Genomic DNA, 21,506 nt, shown 5'->3' on the forward strand with positions numbered 1-21,506 from the left:
TGTGGGTTGGGCTGCTGGTGCGTGACATATGGGCGATAGCTGCTGTTTCTCGAGGCATGGGTTAATTTCCTGCCTGAAACTAATTATGACTCTCGAATCGTATCTGTTTGTTCACACTGATGTCATATGTGTGTGTGTGTGTGTGTGTGTGTGTGTGTGTGTAGATACATGAATAGATGAGATACACACAAATGTATAATGTATTTATGTGTGTGTATTTTATATGATCATGCATCTAAATATGTAATGTAGGTCGCTCGAAATCCAGGTATAAGCAGTACTGATATACATTTCCAAACTTCTGTGTCCATTCAACCGATTCGTTTTACCGTATGTCCTTTATACTCTTCCCTTTCCAAGTCCCGGTTGTTGTAGTGGAATAAGTTTATCGTGAAGGTTTCTCCACTTCTGATTAATTTCCGTATCTATTAATTTTTATTTATAATTAAAAAATTTAATTTGTCGACGCATACTTCTAGTTTTATTAACAATTTGTCTTTCTTCTCGAGCAAGAGAATGGGCCATAGCCTTGCTAATTGCAGTTGTATTAATCAAGCAAACCTTTGTTTCTTAAATGAATTAAAATGTGCCCCCAAATGCTAAGTGTAATAGTTAACAGTCTTGCTAAGTCACTCCATCTTCACGACATTCGCTATTTTTGTTCCTCAAAGGTTTAGTGTCTGAAAAGCTGTATAGAATGTGTTGATGAGTCTGAAAAGAGCATGTTTTCAGCTAGAAGCTTCCACTTCGCATGTGTGTGTGTGTGTGTGTGTGTGTGTGTGTGTGTGTGTGTTTATTTATACAAAGTTTTAATAAAACTACGTATTAAATCCCAGTTGTTGAAGTGGTAAAAAAACAAAAACATTCCAGCACTCAAGTTCTGATTATCGTTGTTGTCCACCCCTAGTAAAATTATCAATCTGTTCGTCTTTTTTCATTTCATAATATACGCGATGACTAACTATATTTGTAACGTTATTTATGTATACATGACTACAATAATGTCAATAGCAACGTCATTGGTCTATTCTGTTCCATTTACTATTGACTGCTGGTATTTTGTTTTTTAATGTTTCTTCTGAAACTCAGTAATAGTGATTGGTAAATTATAGTGCAGGCCTGAAAAATAAAATCAAACAAAATGATTTGTCCATTCTTGAAATCATGAATTAGCATATATTTGTTTCTTGCATATAATTTTGTTGCAAGTTGTTGCATATTGATATTTAAAAATAGTCAGTGAGGTAAATAAACTCATATTCGCTCTTAGAAACAACTTAGGTTATCTGTGATTGGCATTCCTAGAACTATTCCTTTGCTATTCTTAGAACTATTCTTTGCTATTCCTAGAACTATTCCTTTACTATTCTTAGAACTATTCCCTTGCTATTCCTAGAAATATTCCTTTGCTATTCCTAGAACTATTCCTTTGTTATTCCTAGAACTATTCCTTTGCTATTCCTAGAACTTATCAGTCAAACGTTTTAAGAAATGTCTTAAGCAAAACAAAATTAAATTTCTGAATATCCAGTCATTTTTCTATTCACCTTTTTTTTGTATTGTATTAACTTTCCCAAAAGTTGTATTGCCTTGTGAAATTCAGTTACAGATGATCCCGAAATCGAGAAATTACATGGAGCCATTATAAAAGTTGAAATGCTGAAAATTAAAAATAGAACATGTCGATATTTATTCAAACAGGCAGACATAGCAACCTCTCCTACCCCCAATCCCACCCTCACCCAGAAAAGACAAAATTGCCTAGTTAACGTCAATCCCATGGAATTATTTTCTTCATACAGACAGCTGTTTCATACTGAGCAATGGTATAAAGTACACTGTTGAAATCTGTCTTTAACAGCTGTATGTGCATTTTGTTCATAATGTTATAAAAGTAATGTTAAAACATCAATGAAAGCGTAAATAATTCCATGCTGCTTCTTTGGGATGATTACAGAGGATGATCATATAATAAAGGTCGGTATTTTAACATTCGTACTTTTGAAAGAAAACAACACAAAAAAATGATGTAGTGGGTTCGTAAAATTTATATTTACAATTTGCATTCTGAAACTACTATAAAAGCCGAAGGCAATGAAGAAGATATCAGAAAATAATGAAATACAACACATTTTTTAAACTAGGTCAACTAATACACAATTCAGCTGAAAGCTAATTTATAAAACAATGTTAAATGCATTATCTAAATTTCTATACTTTTTTTGCAATAGAAATGGTCATAAAATAGATCATTTTGTACAAGCAATGAGTATTAAGTTCCGTTCTAGAATTAATTATAAATTGGTCTCTACATATTATGCAAATTGAATTGTACATTATGATTCATTATTAAATGAAACATTATATTTAATAATCAATATGATAATGTTTCATATCTTGCACAGTAATACATGTCTGTATATGTAGATTCAGTAATACATGTGTGTAGATATAGATGTAGTGATGCATGTGTGTAGATATAGATGTAGTAATACATGTGTGTAGATATAGATGTAGTGATGCATGTGTGTAGATATAGATGTAGTAATACATGTGTGTAGATATAGATGTAGTGATGCATGTGTGCAGATATAGATGTAGTAACACATGTGTGTAGATATAGATGTAGAAATACATGTGTGTAGATATAAATGTAGTAATACATGTGTGTAGACATAGATGTAGAAATACATATGTATAGATATAAATGTAGTAATACGTATGTATAGATATAGATGCAGTAATCCATATGTGGTAGATATAGATGTAGCAATACATATATGTAGATATAGATGTAGTAATACATATGTGTAGATATAGATGTATTAATATATGTGTTTATATATCGATGCAGCATATACATATTTGTAGATATAGATGCAGTAATAAATATGTGTTGATATTGATGCAGTATTACGTATTGGTAGATATAGATGTAGTATTACATATGTGTAAATATAAATGTAGTAGTACATATGTGTAGATATAGATATAGTAATACATGTTTGTAGATACAGATGCTGTAATACATATGTGTACATACAGCTGCAGCAATACATGTGTGTATATATATAGATGTAGACATACATGTGTGAAGATATAGATATAGTAATACATGTGTGTAGATACAGATGCAGTAATTCATATGTGTAGATATAGATATTGAAAAAACATGTGTGTATATAGATGCAGTATAATGTGTGTACATATAAATGCAGTAAAACATATTTGTAGATATAGATGCAGCAATACATATGTGTATATATAGATGCAGTTATACGTATGTATAGATATGAATGAAGTAATAAATATTTGTAGCTATAGATGTAGTAATACACGAGTGAAGAGATAGATGCAGTAATACATGTGTGTATATATAGATGCAGTATAATGTGTGTACATATCAATGCAGTAAAACATATTTGTAGATAGAGATGCAGTAATACATATGTGTAGATATAGACGTAGTAATGCATACGTATAGATATAGATGCAGTAATACACATGTGTATATATAAATGCATTAATAGATATATGTAGATATGGATGCAGCAATACACGTATGTACATATAGATGTATTAATACATGTTTGTATGTATAGAAGCAGTAATACATGTGTGTAGATACAGCTGCAGTAATACATGCGTGTAAATATAGATACATTAATACTTATGTGTAGATATAGATGTAGTATTACATGTGTGTAGATATAGATGTAGTAATATATATGTGTAGATATAGATGCAGTAATACATATGTGTAGATATACATGTAGTATTACATGTGTGTAAATATAGATGTAGTAATACATACGTGTAGATACATATGTAGTATTACATGTGTGTAGATATAGATGTAGTAACACATATGGGTAGATACAGATGTTGTTGTTGTTGTATGGTTTAACGCCATTTTTCAGCACACGATAGGCTATACATGGCGGCCAGTATTAATGGTGGAGGAAGAACCCCGGAAAACCCCGGAAAGAACCACCGACCCACAAGAAGCTCCTGGCAAGATTCTCACATACCCACATTGGCTGAATCCGAGACTCGAACCCACGCAGACAGAGGTGAGATGGCAGTGATCCGTAACGGAGAGCGCTGCAGACCACTAGGCCACTCGGGGCCCCAGATACAGATGTAGTATAACAAGTGTGTGTGTATATATATATATATATATATATATATATATAGATATATATATATATATATATATATATATATATAGTAATACATGTGTGTAGATATAGATGCAGTAATACATGTGTGTATAGATCTATATAGTATTACATGTGTGTAGATATAAATGTAGTAATACATATATGTAGATATACATGTATCATTACATGTGTGCAGATATAGATGTAGTAATATATATGTGTATATATAGATGCATTAATGCATACGTATAGATATCGATGTAGTATTACATGTGTGTAGATATAGATGTAGTAATACATGTGTGTAGATATAGATGTAGTAATACATATATGTAGATATAGATGTAGTATTCCATGTGTGTAGATATAGATGTAGTAATAAATATGTGTAGATATAAATGTAGTATTACATGTGTAGATGTAGTATATGTGTGTGTGTGTGTGTGTGTGTGTGTGTGGATATAGATGCATTAATTCATATGGTAGATATAGGTGTATTATTACATGTGTGTAGATATAGATGGAGTAAGACATATATATAGATATATACTTAGTAACATATATGTGTAGATATAGATGTAGTAATACATGTGTGGATATAGATGTGGTATTACATGTAGATAGATTTAGATGTAGTAATACATATGTGTAGATATAGATGTAGTACTACATATGTGTAGATATAGATGTATTATTACATGTGTGTAGATATAGATTAGTAATATATATGTGTAGATATAGATGCAGTAATACATATGTGTAGATATAAATGTAGTTATAAATATGTGTAGATATAGATGTAGTAATACATGTGTGTATATATAGATGCAGTAATACATATGTGTAGGTTTACCTGTAGAATTAAATATGTGTAGATATAGATCGCATTCGCAGCATAATACTAAGCAAAGCTTCTATTCTGTTTAGCTTGTTTTAAACAGTAAAGGATAAGACTGAAACATTCTGTTTGTTTTGTATCTATCCTAAGACATTTTCTTTCATTGGTAACTTTGATTTAGCCTGTGAGAATTCTGATCTTCTCCTGATATGTCTTAGGAATTTTCCATCTGATTTAAATGTAATCAAATCCCAATTTTTCCAAAACAGCTCAATTGGGGTGGAGATAAACTTAAAATACAGTTAGTTACAATTCAAACAAATATAATTTGGACTAGATCTTTCCTGGATATTCATTATATATATATATGGGCCCCGAGTGGTCTAAAGCGCTCTCCGTTATGGATCACTGCCATCTCACCTCTGTCTGCGTGGGATCGAGTTTCGGATTCGACCAATGTGGGTATGTGAGAAAGCTAGCCAGTGGGTGCTTCTTGTGGGTCGGTGGTTCTTTCCAGGGATTTCCCTGGTTCATCCTCCACCATTAATACTGGCCGCCATGTATAGCCTATCGTGTGCTGAAAAATGGCGTTAAACCCCACAACAACAACAACAAAAATATATATGTATACACCTTGGTTCATATATAATTTTTATTTCGAATGTTTTCTGTTGGTTGATTTGTTTAGTTAGCTAGGTTTGTTTAATCAAATCTAAAACGGCTTTAGGGTTTGTAAATAAATAGAAATAAAATGAATACATGATATTCTAAACATGGCAGCCAGTATATTTGGTTGAGGAAGAACCTGGAAATAAACCGGAAAGAACTATCGACCCACGGTAAGCTACTGGCAAGCTTTTTCGCATGATCACACTGGCCGAGTCGAGACTCGAACGACGCCGACAGAGATCTGTAAAAGCGATCGACTTAGATGACTCGGCCACAAAGTAAACAATTATATATAATTTAGTCGTAAGTATATTGTAAAAAATAAAGTAATCTTGTGGTACACGATAAAATATGAATAGGCTATCAAAACTGTATAAGAACTTTCAATAATCTTTATTTCGCATTCTAATATCGTCCTTGGCAAAACAGTGGTAAACGCATAAATAATACGTGTTCATTTAATCAATAAATCTAAACTTTATCACTCCCATTGTTTTGATACCAAAACTTAAGTTTTAATTGAACGAAAAAGTGAAAAACAGAAAAAGAAATGGCTAAAAATACTTCCACGAACTTGTTTCAAATGTTATTTCGAAGTAATTTGAACATATTTTTATAACCTTTGTTATAGCAAATAAATAATTATAAATAATCAACACCACCGTGTCGTGATACCTACGATGCAACATTAGGACTTGAGATAAATATGCAAACTTAACGATAAATTGATATTTATAAACAATTTACAGTTCTATTGACTGATTCTGCTTTTTAGTTTTGATTTTTTGTTTTGCATCAGTTCTGTGTAAAATGTTTCATATTACAGCTACAATACAAAAATCGCCCATGACGACACCCACACTACCCCACACACATTTTTCAATGGCAATAAAATTTATTTAATTCTATAACGTGTTCAAACGGGACACTTATCCTCGGAAATGAGACTACCTACCAATTAAGGCCACCTTTTCAGTTTGTTCAGTGGTATTAATTGGGAGGTTTCGTTAAGAATGAAAAGCACTTTGCAATTACTTAAGCGGTTCGAAAGCAAATAATACAAGGGTGGTACTGACTTGTGATACAAAAAAGTCAAGCATACCTTATCATAATATTTACATCAATACATATTTACATCAATACATATTTACATCAATACATATCCTGTCGTAAGTAATTTAGCATTATGACTGGACAGGTGTAGAAGCTATCTATAACAAGAACATTATTAAAGACAAAACATGAAACAAGTCACCTCTCCGTGAATTCAATAACCTGGCTACGTGATTACAGGCAGGCTGGAGCCCTGTTCTGGAATAGAACTCAGACAGTTTACCCTGTTCTTATAGCACATGCTTTTCTTACGTTATCAAATGTAATAATCGTTGAGTTACTCTTGAATTACCTTTGGGAGATGCTGGAAATAAATGTTCATCATCAAAGTTAAGTGACTTTAGCGTTATAGAGTAAATCACATATTCCTTTTAGCAAGCAAATCCGAATCGCAGTTTATGAATTATGTAATGCCAACAATGGCTCAATAGCAAAATCGGTGAGAAACATAAGTTATAACTGATAGTTCAATTTCTATGGAATTACTTTTGAATGACGATCTGGCGATTTATTGAAACACGATGAATCGTTATGCTAAAGAAAGACATTAAATATCAAAGGACTCAACGAATATTTTATTGTAATGGTTGGATCATTTTCTTAAGGTTTTTGATGTCAGATGAAACTCTATTTCCGGTCTGTATTTCCCAAAACATAAAAATTACATAAACATTGTTCATATAAAGAATAAATATGTCACCGTGCTTAAAACAAACCTAAAGCCATCACTTTGATTTGATAGTATAGGTATATAATTGGGTTCTTCATATACAATAACTACTCAGATGTTGTTAATATTTTGGACAGATTAGTGTGATCCCATGAGTCCTTTATTTCTAAAAGAAATATTTATTTGGTAGCAAAGCATGTGTGTGAAGGACAAGCTCATTTCTAGACCATATTTTCGTTACGTCACAGAATGACATACTGTATTAGGAATCGTGTTACTTCAGTTGATTTAATTAATGCACTTTCTCATGTATGTAATTATTATATGTCACCAGCTTTCAAAAAGGTTATTTATTTTTATTTATTATGTCTTTATATCTGCGTATTTATCTATCTAGAAAATAACGAACGTTGAGAATCTGTGCAAGTATATGGAGATAAACTAACTGAGATGTTTGACATGTTAAGTGTTTCAACATTTAATCTGAAATGATTTACATGGGATGTGTATCATTTTAAAAGGTAATACCGGCTAACTCACATGTTTCTCTGACCTATAATTGGCATATGTGCCATTCATGGAACTGAAGGCTATGAATTTAAAGTATATACCCGTTTATAAGAGAGTCCAGTGTCAAACTGAACAGACCGAGATCTGCCAGCTCATTATGCTCCGGCAGATCTGGGTCTATACAGTTTGTAAGGAGTAAACTGTAGAACAAACAATATTGACCCTGATTTGATGGCACATGATGCTATGACAGATCAGGATCTTGTTGTTTGAAGTTTAACTCGACTTATAGGCGGTAATAGACGGTATTACCTTTCAATGCATAATCTTGTAGTTGTGCACTTAAAGTTTAACTCGACTTATAAGCGAGTATAGACGGTATTACCTTTCAATGCAAAATCTTGTAATTGTGCACTGAAAACCATGTTTTAGCTATTCTAAATGCATATGTTAATTGTACGATGCATCAGAGATACCAGGTCGTATACAGTTACAAAGAGAATATACATCTTACATTTTTTTAAATTATCCTACGAGTTACCATGACGATAGTTAATATTGCTGTGTATAGTGAACTTGGGAGGTATCCATTTAGTAGATATAGCAGTATTTTTCAATCCCTGTAACAGATTTTATCCTCGAATAATTATATGTTGAAAATAGCTTAAATATTTTGTTAGATATTTGCAACAGGGAAGTGAAACCCTAGGAATTAAATCTCAAACAAATATTCTAGGAATATGGTTTGAATAGTGATTTTTACATGATTTTAAGATTTTAACTGCATTCAAACAATAATTATTTGATTGTGATAAACAGAAATGCGGAGCTAATTTAGTTGCAATCAACAAGCTGTTATGTTATAAGGTACGTAAACAGGTTTAAGAAGGTTATCTTGATTGTATTAAAAGTATTGCTCTCAGACGTGGTTAGAGTAAAATACACGTGTCTGCACATAAGTAGAAACTATAGATTGTGGGACTTTGTTGTCCTGTGACATAAAAAAGAAATCAGCGATGGAAAGGCAGTAAACATATTATCTTCATTTTTAATGTGAGGAAATATGGATCCCACTTCATTGATTTGGTTGCACGATTTTCTTAGTAACGTCATAAGCCAACTGGATGCCGTCTTAAATGACAGAACAACATAGCGATAGTGATGCAGACCGACAGATATGCTAACATTTATTAAAATAATGAATATCAAGATTTTAACCGTCTTAAAATTTTTAAATTTCGTGTATCTTCATTTTACAGGGGGGGATTGGAGTGCTAGTTTGGTGATTTGGTGATATTTTCACAGCTTGAATGGATTATAATCACCCAACATTGAAGCGCTGCAATTTTATTTTTATCTGATAAATAGCTTTGTGATGACACCGTTGCTAGTCACAAAATGGGTTTATGTTAATGGTAATATTTTGCAATTCATAACCTTGTTATGATTTATTGTATGCATTGAAGACATAAATTTGTGTCTAGCATTCTGTTGAATGGTTCTGACATGATTAGATACAATACAGTCAGTAGTGTAGACGTTTTAATATTCCGCATTTGTCGGAAACGACAATTAAGTATTTCTCTGACTTTTAAAGCAAGACTTATTCCGTGACTAAGAAGAATGGAAGGCTTATAAGTGAGAGAACTCAGACAATTAGGTGCATGCCGTACATATCATCACATTTATACAGGAAACGTCATGCAATTTTCACGCTTGATTACGTCTGCTCGGAAAAGTTCATTAGCGCTAGAGTCTGCTTTCCAGCTCTGTGATGGAATTATTCCATCAACAGAAAATATTTTTAATTCTTCTTTCGAACTACCTTTAAAGTGTCATTTCATGTTAATCGACAGTCAAAATGAATACATATAACTAGTTTTCAGTGTTACAAATAGCAGCAGAGAGGGTGAACAGACCATAGAATTCCGACAAAACAAATAAAACAAACAAATAAATCATCTCGTAGAAAGGTCAAGATTTTACAAATGAGATGTTTTATTTCTGTAATGGACGATTGTACTAATAAAACCTCAGTTCGAAATAGTAGCTGAAAAAATAAAGTACTCTACGTGTTTATTTATTTCTTGTTTATTTTTTTGACGACCAACGTTGGTAGGCACCCTCTCTGCTGCTCCTCTTCTGCTGATATTAATTAAATTATTATGTTATAATAAAATGATACATCCAGAATCTCATACTGCAAGAACAGCTCGAGAACGATTAGAAGCAATTAAAAAATTTCTTCCTGTCAAAGACTCATTTAGAAAAAATCTACAAGCGCAGCAAGAAGCAAAAGTTGAGTATGAAGAAGACACTAAAAAACTGTTTAAACCCGTCACTGCAGCTACTGAGAAAGTTGCAACTGTCATCAAAGAAGATCTTCTTCCGGTATCAGAAAAAATAGCAAGAAGAAGTAAACAGGCAAAGAAGATTTTACGAGACCTTCCAACTGACATAGCTGCAGCTCAACCTCCACCTGTTGGTGAGGAAATACTTGAAGGTATTGGAGAACTTCGTACTGAAGTCGCCGATGTGAGAGAAAACCTTGCATCTAAATCCAAATCAGGAGGAGAGAGCTTAAAATTAATTGCAAGATTTAACGAAGGAGTTGTTGAGGAAATTAGAAAAACTGAAAGAGAGAAATTACCTGAGATGATATCAAAAAATATATCTAATAAATCTAATTTTTTAAAACCCTTTTATGGAAAAACAAATGATGATGATTTCATTAAATGGATATATCGCGTATATTACAATAAAAAACAAGCTAGAGGTCAAGAATTTAAAAGATTTAATGAAGAAGTAAATAGACTTAGAGGGAGACGGGAACAACTAGGACAAGGAGAGTCCTCCCAGTATCAGCTTCCTCCACCTCTGCAACAAATAGAACAACAGCAATCTTCTTCGCCGCAGCAAAGGTTGAAGTCGGAAATTAAAAAGGCTAAAGAGTCACTTAAATCATGCTCCTCGAAGAAAATTCCTTCACCTTTACGTAAAATTTCTGCACCGGATATCACATTTGCACCGATAGATTCACCACATGGATTTCGAGAAGGTGACTCACCCCCGGCCACCACTGAAGTACTTACTCCGGTAATGCAACCACCAGTATTTAAAACACCGAAAGATGAACCTAAAACAGGATCTGGTTTATGTCCTGATAATATCATCAATGACGTGTCACGGTTAGAAGTTCTCATAGGAGGAAAACGTGCCGGAAATAATTCACCAGAAATAACCAATGAAGCAGCTGATATTTGTCGGCGACTATTTCAAGGTGGTATCATGGATATTGGCGTTTACCGAGAACTTATTGATGAGCTCGTTGATGATTAGTCACCGCGATTAGATAAATGGTAAATAAAATAAGATGATTGTGCATAATAATCATCGTAAACCCACACAGGTTAGAGCGGTAAACTCACGATTACCAATCTATAGTGTTATTTACGGAAATGGACTTGGTGATGTTATTCAGGGATTATTTACAAGGATAGCTCCAAAAGTAGCACCTGTTGCAAAACAATTATCGATGAAGGCTATTGATATTGTTCGTGATAAAGCTCCTGGTGCAATTGTCAATGTTGCTGGTAAGGCGTTCTCGGCGATCAAAGAAAGACTAGCACGATTATTGCGACGAAAACAACAACCACCGGTGAAACTGGCAAGTACTGAGGTGATGCCCGCAGACGTAAGTAAAATAAGAAATCAGGCTGCAAATCAAAAACTAGCGGCGATATCTGAAGAAGCAGAAAAAAATATAACAGCAAATTTAATAGCAGGAAGTGGTCTTCGTCGACGATGATCATCATTTGGAAAAATGGTAACTATAATAAAAATGTTCAGGCGCGAATCAGACCCAGTATTTGATATGGAGGCACCTGTACTTAAGTACGAGTCAGTACGTGATTATCAATTTTATTCTTATGACGCAAGACTACCAAATCAGCGAGGGAGAATCGAATTACAGGTTCATGATACAAGTAGATATTTCTTGCCCGCTGAAGCGTTTATTGAAGTAGAAGGTAGACTTGTAACGAATGTTGTAGCTAATACGGCATATGCTGCTAATTTGCGTGTTGGTTTTGTCAACAACGGGATCATGGCATTATTTAGTGGCGCCACATACATGATTGATGGAAAAAATATTGAATCAATTCAGAATGATGTCGACGTTGCTACAACAATAATTGGTCTGGCGAGATATTCTGACGACTTTACAAGATCAGCTGGTCCAACAATGATGTTTGCTAAGGATATTACCAACAACGCTGATCATGTTCAGTATACCAAAATACGGACACCACAAGATACTGCATCTGATCCACAGCCAGTTGACTTTGAACACGCAGCCAGACCAGCTGCTGCTTTTGATATTATAGGAACCGTTAATGCGACTTACAACCTAGGATTTGCAACACGCCGATCAGCGCTGTCGGGAGATGATAGAAATTTTTCGTGTGCAATTCCATTATCTCACATCTTTGGATTTTGCAGAAATGTTAGAAAAGTCATCTTTGGAGCTAAACACACAATTGTGCTCGTAAGAAAAGGTGATGATAATGATGCAATCTGGCGAGGTGCTGGTGTTGCTGATGGTAAAGTAAATATATCAAAACTTTCACTATGGATGCCAGTAATGACTCCATCTATTACTGAGGAACAAAAATTACTATCTTTTATGGATCAAGGCGGTAAATCATTGCTATCATGGTTAACAGTAACCACAGATGCTGCTCAAAGCAATATTAATGGTTTATTTACATGGCATATAGCATCACAACAGGGTGTTTCTGCACCACGACATATTTTTATTGCATTGCAAAATATTAACCGGATAAATGATCAACAACTTTCACATATGATATTTGATAACCTTGGAGTTAATGAAGTTTCCTTACGGATAAATGGACATGAAGAACCAGCCGAGGATATATTGTTAAATTTTGATCAAAATCATGTAGCGCGCGCATATCATCGTTTAATGTCATTCATGGGACGTGATCAAAATATAGATACCGGTTTGCAAATATCACAATTAGATTTTACAGGTCTATATCCGATTTATTATTTTTCACTAGAACATCTTGATTTATCCAAACAATCTGTTGTTGATATACACTTTCGAGCTCATGTTACTAACCCACCACCTGGTGGTGCCTTTTACAGAGCAATCGCGGTCATACTTAGCGACAAAGCCATGTTACTTGAAGGTGGCAGTGGTCGAATGAGGGTCGTTGATGCACCGGTGGAAAATATTTAATCGTGTTATTTAGAAAAATATTATTTATATAAAAATGTCGTATAGTCATGTTAATGTTACTCTGACCCCCGGTCAGGTAAAAAAGCTTCAATCAAAAACCGCCAACAAATGCGGAACTAAAATATCACTAAAACGAGATCAGATTAGTGGTGGTCCAAACAAATTATCGTTGACAAATAATCAGATTAAACATTTCAATAAGGCTCTGGAATCAAAAACTGGAGTTCAATTCCATCTCTCCCCGAGCGCCATCAAAGACATGGTTAAAACAGGTGGTATATTCCCATTTCTCGCGGCCTTTCCGGCATTAATAGCTGCAGCTGCTCCAGCCGTAGCAAAAGCGGCCGCGTTAGGTGTTGCTGGAGCGGCGGGTAAAAAAATTTTCGAAAAAGTTACTGGTGGACGATATAGCAAAAAAAAGGGACGCGGTCTAAGATTGCCAGGATCTCGTTGGGGGAGAGGCCTAAGGCTTCCAGGGTCACTTCGTTAGACGTTCCAGCATCAAATTTTGATTTACTTGATGCTGCTAAAAAATTGAAAATATCCGCCTTTAGAGGTGTTTTTATGCGAGATCAATTACCGAAACAACCAAACAAACTAGAAACAGGTATTATTAATCTTGACAAACGTTCCGGACCCGGTACTCATTGGGTATCATACGCGGTTGACCCGCGTGGAATTGTTTATTTTGATTCGTACGGGTTAGCTCCACCTGTTGAATTTATCAAGTATGTCGCACCACTCCACGCAACAACCAGAGGTTCCAAAGTTTGGTATTCAACGCTACCCACACAAACAATGACAGATCCGCCAATATGCGGCCGTGAAGTAATTAATGTACTCGACGCTATATCAAAATCATCCAGGCCGCCACATAAAGTCGTGCACGATTATACAAGCAACCGATTTGTTGCGCGTAAAGCATTTTAAACAACGGGTCTTATTATAATGGTTGACATTTACGGAAGATCTTCTTCACGCGTTAAGAAAAAGCTCGGCGACGTTGATCTGTCGAAGTATGTGACTAAGGATGACCTCGCTGATATCATGAACCTGGCTGGAGTTGACCCAGATGAAGTTGTTATTTTTCAGGATCGATATGGTAAACTAAAAACCAGCAATATCAAATGGAATGATATAGTCCGGCGAGTACTTGGTGCAGTTACGGATAATATTCCCGTGTTTACTGACGGTGGTAGAATCAGAGATTCAAGTATGTCACTTAAAACCATCAGAGATGAAATTGCAAAAAGTGTTGCTAATCGCGTGAGAAACACCGGTGACACAATGATGGGTGAACTTAGCATGAACGGGAACAAAATAGTAGTTTTAAGAGATCCAACATCTGACGAAGACGCAGCAACAAAAAAATACGTCGACGTCAACTATGGCACCGTAGACGGTAAATTATCCACGTTACGGGCTGAGTATGACGTTCACGCAGGAGCTTTTGGAAGATTTCGAAGAAATTTTCAAAAAATCGATGATGCCATGGATAAATTCTTCGGTACTCCACGCGCCATTGACATGAAACTTTCTGATATCAAAACTGACCTAGGCACGATCAAACGAACACAGCTAGACATCGCAGCGGGAATTCCTGAGATTATCAATAAAACCAGTCTGATTAAAATTTCAGCTGAAATGACTCCCGGGCACATCACAAACATCGTATGCACGGTATCATCGGGATTTGCAACATGGTCGCAGCAAAATAATACTATCAAATATACCGCAACAGTCACTGGCGTGTACAGGCTGTCTGTGTTTAGTGCTGCAAAATTTGAAATATTTACAACGTTCCCATGGCGTCATTCCACTGACAGGTTTTCCGGGGTTGTATCTGTTGTATTAAATAGCGGAACCGAAGAAATATTTATTCTGGAAGCAGATGATAAGAAATTAACCGCAACATCCTTCTGGTGGTGTTTGGAATTTGTAGCTGAAACACCTCAATTGGTTACTGCATAAAAATATATATGGACGGTGCACAATACAGATACAATCAAGCGCATGAATGGCAGGCGGCGCTAAAAGATCAAGTTGATCAATATACAGTAAAAGTAAAAAAATATCAACGACGATTGGTTATCGTTGATGTGATTGTTTATTCAGTATCCGCTGTTGTTGCTGGAACCGGTGTAATATTATCAGCGTTGACAACGATGGCACCAGTAGCTGTAACTATTTGTATTTCAGCAGCAACAACTATTGCAGGTGTGCTTAATATCATCACAAAAAAAATATGTACTTGTACGAACGAAAAATTATCCGATTACAAAATAAAATTACATACAGCGACGGTAGCATACTCGAAATTATCCTCGTTGTTATCAGCGAGTCTCAGTGATGGAATTATATCTGATTTCGAATTTTCAATGATAACCAAAATATACGACGAAGGTATTAAAGATACAAGTATCAATAATGACAGAATTACTCCAGCAGATCGTGACCAACACAACTCCGCCAAAGATAACGATGATCTCGGTAAGTTCAATTAATCCTGAATTTAGTGTTAATTTTCCCACTGCAATTCCAGTAAAAGAAATAGCACTAGCACAATTACGAGTATATTACAGCTGGCCAAATATCAGATCAAAATCATTTAACGGTACACCAGCAAATAATTCGCTCGTATTTGCTAACAACAACAAACCCGATGGAACACCTGACTGGGTTGTTGTTGGAATACCAACTGGCAGTTACGAGATTGAAGAGATCAGTGAGGAATTTGCGCGTAGAATAAAATCAATAACGGGAAAAGAATCAAAAATATCAATTAATGTTCATGAACCCACCCTGTCCTCGACGATTGAAATAAACTCGCCTGATTATGCCGTTGATATTTATCAATCCACGATAAGATCCGTGTTAGGATGGCCTGAAATATCACCACCGATAACACCGGTACCACCAGAGCCGAAAAAGTCTGATTATGTCACGGATAGACAATCATATCATGAAATTAATCCATCATACGGGGAAGAACTACGTATTTTAAAAAATAAATCGATGCTCAGCAAGGTTTTAATTCACGATTTTCATGAGTTATGGGCTTTTAACAATTCCGGGGAAAAAGCAAATATTTTTGCTATTTATCGGAGTGAGATTATTAAATATTTTCAGGAAATCAATCAAGAGTGTAAAAAACAACTAGATCAACTAAATCAATATTTTAACGAACATATTTTTGACATATCAGCGTCATCGCGTGAAAAAATCATCACGCGTGTGGAAATATTAAATCAGCTTATATCAGATATGGAATATATTAATAACCGAACAGTTCAGGCGATGCTTAGTTTAGAATTTTCTGAAAGATCTGAGGCAAAAATATGGTTAGATAAATATAAATTAACAGAAGCCGATGTACCAAATTTTAAATTTCCCGGGTATAGTGTAACCGAGTTAAGAAAATCTGTCAGTGATGTCATTGATGAGTTTTTTCCTAAAATACTCGATGCATGGAGAAAATTAATTCCACCAGCAGCTGTTCTTAGACATGATAATGATCCACACGGCGGCGGAAGACACGTATCTCCGGGGATCGTTAATATAACACCGACGGTCGCGGTCAATCTGGTTTGTGACGTAATCGATGGCAGCTATCAAATAGATCTCGGAAGATCAAATCAAGCTCAACAAGGATACATCCTGTACACGTTCACACCACAAGTTCCCCCTGGAAGTTTAATCGTGCAAGAACCAACTAATCCCGTGTATTTGCGGTGTCACAATAATATGTTAACACGAATCAATTTTAAACTCACAGACCACCTTAATCGCTTAATTGACATACGTGAAGAAGAACTTGTAATAAATCTGTATGTAAAGTCGTAAGACTTTTGTCGTAAGACTTTTGTCGTAAGACTTTTATCGTAGATCTTTATGTAATGGAGGGTTTACCAACTCACCCATCAGAGTTATAAATAAATAATAATTCAGAAATAAAATAATAATTCAGAAATAAATAATTTGTAAAATTAAGAAATTTGTACAATTTTATGTTTTTGATGGGGTAAATGGTACTCAAAATTAAGAAATTTGTACAATTTTATGCTTTTGATGGGGTAAATGGTAGTCAAAATTAAGAAATTTGTACAATTTTGTTAAATTTCAGTAAAAATAAATAAATTAATTCAGAAATAAATAAATAATAATTCAGAAATAAAATAATAATTCAGAAATAAATAATTTGTAAAATTAAGAAATTTGTACAATTTTATGTTTTTGATGGGGTAAATGGTAGTCAAAATTAAGAAATTTGTACAATTTTATGTTTTTGATGGGGTAAATGGTAGTCAAATTAAGAAATTTGTACAATTTTATGTTTTTGATGGGGTAAATGGTAGTCAAAATTAAGAAATTTGTACAATTTTGTTAAATTTCAGTAAAAATAAATAAATTAATTCAGAAATAAATAAATAATAATTCAGAAATAAAATAATAATTCAGAAATAAATAATTTGTAAAATTAAGAAATTTGTACAATTTTATGTTTTTGATGGGGTAAATGGTAGTCAAATTAAGAAATTTGTACAATTTTATGTTTTTGATGGGGTAAATGGTAGTCAAAATTAAGAAATTTGTACAATTTTGTTAAATTTCAGTAAAAAAAAAACAAATTAATTCAGTAAATAAATAAATTAATTCAGAAATAAATAATAAATAAGAATCTTTGATTCTAAATCTTTGATTCTAAGTACCAACTCACCCATCAAAATTGCAAATTGCATAAATAAGAATCTTTGATTCTAAATCTTTGATTCTAAGTACCAACTAACCCATCAAATTCAGAAATAATATTTCTGATCAAAGATCTCAGTCATCTTCATCGGAATTACTACTCTGGATCGTTTCACCAGTAACGAAGTTACTCTCTGACATAATTTTTCTTAATAGTCTTATACGGGTACTAATCGTTTTCTTTGCCTCATACTCGTGGGATAATAACGATTTAATTCTTTCTACGGCGGTAGAGAGAGGAACGAACTCCTTCACATGATCATCTTCTACGGTAGCTAGCGACTGAAACATTGCCGCCTGAATCCGTTTCATGAGCCTGTATTCAGATGATAGTGTGTGTGTCCCCTGGGTTTTACGTTCATGTAAAATCTCAAAATCAGAAACTATTTTTTCAGGATTAAGTTCATCAGATATATTAATTCCATCTTTTTTCAATTTTCTAATAGCAACAATTACATCATTGATATTTTCATGGTTCATTATATAATATATAAATCTTTAAAATAAAAAAAAATATCCCAGAACCCCTATCGAGTGTATTAGCGAGTTCGTCGGGATGTTTCAAGGACAGCACAACCAAGAACTCGTAGCTTGCCACCGCAATCTACCAAGTTCATTAGGCAAATATTCCCTCTACGAGAGCCCCTAACCCGCCAAACAACGGTCTAGAGGCCCAAGAGGGAGGACGGCACAATCCTCATTAAACTCGTAGCTTGCCACCGCAATCTACCAAGTTTAGAGGATATACACATAACATATAACTAACTAAGGACAGAACAATCCTCATTAAACTCGTAGCTTGCCACCGCAATCTACCAAGTTTAGAGGATATACACATAACATATATACAATGAAATGGATATATACAATGAATGAAGAGCCCCTATCGAGTGTATTAGCGAGCTCATATTATGCATTGGACGGCACAAACATATAACTAACTAAGGACAGTACAAACATATACGCTCAGCAAAAACCCACCCACAATAATTAATCCAGCGGGTGATACGAAAATATGTATCACCCACAAGTCAATATTGTGGGTGGGAATTTTGCTGAGCGGGGGGGGGGTTTGCGGTTCCCCCCACTATTATAAAAATCGCAATTATGCGTACACCACCGACAAATTGTCAGCCATGGGGGTTTGATCCTGGACCGCGAGCGTCACAGTCCAATACCATACTGATTGAGCTATCAAACCTTGTTACGAACATATGTTTCGGAAGTTAATATATAGTTAGCTATATAGCTAAGGAACCAATATTTACACTAAACAGCGGTTTCTGAATAATAACAGTTTCTGTATTTATAACAGTTTCTGAATAATAACAGTTTCTGTATTTATAACAGCGGTTTCTGAATAACAACAGTTTCTGTATTTATAACAGCATTTTTCCTAAGCAGACTGCGAATCAATAATAACGGTGGCATGAACACACCTGCAGATCGATTACCATGACAACGGTTTCTGTTCTACACACAGCTTCCTACGGATCAATAACATTATCATGATCTCTCGTAATGTTGTATGATGGGAAATATTTAAAAACCATAAATAATACTTCTACGAGTAATTAATTACGATGTAATTAATTACGATGTAATTAGTTAAACTGACTAATTACGATCATAAAAAATCAAAATCTACGAAGAAAACTATATATTACAAAGTAATCTCCCTTTTATATAATCAAAATTCAGTAGTGTATGGAGGACCTACTGTGACATAAATTAAAAAAATTAATTCAATATGGTGATGATAGTTAATAATGTGGTGATGATAATTATTGATACTGAAAGATGATTTTCTGCTTATATTTTTTCGAGAAAGCAGATCTTATTATATTTTCTGCGATAAATTGTACCAAACGCGAGTCAATATCAAAATATTTAGCAGCTGAACACATTGAACGAAATATAACTTTTTCGCCAGTTTCTATGTTTGTGGAAATTACCGCCCTTCTAGAAACTGCCTTACATCTTCCTGTATTACCACATGCAGAGTTCACGCTTCGAGTGACAACTCGAAGGTTGTGTAGGGAGTTATTTTGAGTGTCCCCGTCAATATGATCAATAACAAGACCGTCTTTGATCACTCCGAAGAAACATTCGTAGATGAAACGATGACAATGATATCTTTTCTTTCCAACTGTAAATCTAAGATAGCCAGTATTAGTAACATTACCAACTGGTCTCTTCAACTTGCAGTGTCTGATGATACCATCAATATTTGATTCATAGTTTGTTATGACAGGATGTGGGACAAATATATTTTGCTCCATTATAATAATATTATACGTTTAAATCATTGTTTGTCTGAAATCTTAATATATAATCCTCCACGGATTTTATAGCGTTTTCACCGCCATTATTTTTTTTGTCATAATATCTTTTAAGTTCTCTGAACCGTTTTCCGCCGCACTTTCCACATAATTCTGTTTTTCCTCGCACTCCAATACCACACCGTAGACATGGTATTGGTCCTAGACTTCCTCGTCGTATGTTTTGTGAGTGTATCCAACAAAATTCCTTTCTACAGGATTTGTTGCATCGATTTACTGAGCCGATCATCAACCATCTACATTGAGACATTGTATATATATATATATAATTTTCTTTATTTAAATATTTGTTTTAATTATATGAACGAGTTTGAGAGATTATCCCAAACTAGGCCTGTTAAATATAAATTCAACTTTGACAGATTATCTTCTGACTTGCCAGTACGAGATTTGGTTGATCCGAAAAATAAAAGTTTGATCTCGAAGATTCACGACGCCAAGAAAGAATTTTACACGGATGGTGCATCTCATACATGGTCAACGTTCAAGATTATACGCAACACTGTCACGGACGCCACAATGAACGACAAGCGAGCGGCAACTATCATTAACTACATCGCTGAATACGAGGGCAATCAAAAATATTTCTTCAGAGTAAAATTTATTGTATTAACAGAAACAGGTAGTTGGATTATCCGTGACAAATATGATCCTGTCCTTGGTAATAATAAAACTATCATAGTAAGTAAAAATTCCAGACCGGGTCTACTGACGGGTATTGACAAACCGTATTATGAACGAGCGTATCCTGTAACAGCGGTTATTTATGGAATCTATGAGATAAATAAAAAACCCAACGTTGATAAACTAGCGCCGATGAAATTTTCAAGGTTAAATTGTGTGGCTGAACGAGTAATAGAACACTTTACAAACGTGATGCGTGGAAATGGATTAACTGATTTAAGGCGTGAAAAAATAAACTCGTGGGCTGATTCGGTTAAGGATACCGGTGCTACAATAAAAGATGTTGCTGAGTTAGGAAAAATATTAAAATTTCCAATAACTGTGGCGACAATAACGGGAGAAGTACTGTACCAGTCGAAATATAAATCGAAAGGAGCTCCAATAAATATTATCGATCATAACGCGCACGCATGGACTAACGCAGTAACAATATTTCCACGTGATCGAACTGTTAGATTTTACTCCCCAGATAATTCTGGGGCAGATAATTCTGGGGCAGATA

This window comes from Sinohyriopsis cumingii, unplaced genomic scaffold, assembly GCF_028554795.1.
Source record: "Sinohyriopsis cumingii isolate HCF-2022 unplaced genomic scaffold, ASM2855479v2 utg000881l, whole genome shotgun sequence".
Classification (NCBI taxonomy): domain Eukaryota; kingdom Metazoa; phylum Mollusca; class Bivalvia; order Unionida; family Unionidae; genus Sinohyriopsis; species Sinohyriopsis cumingii.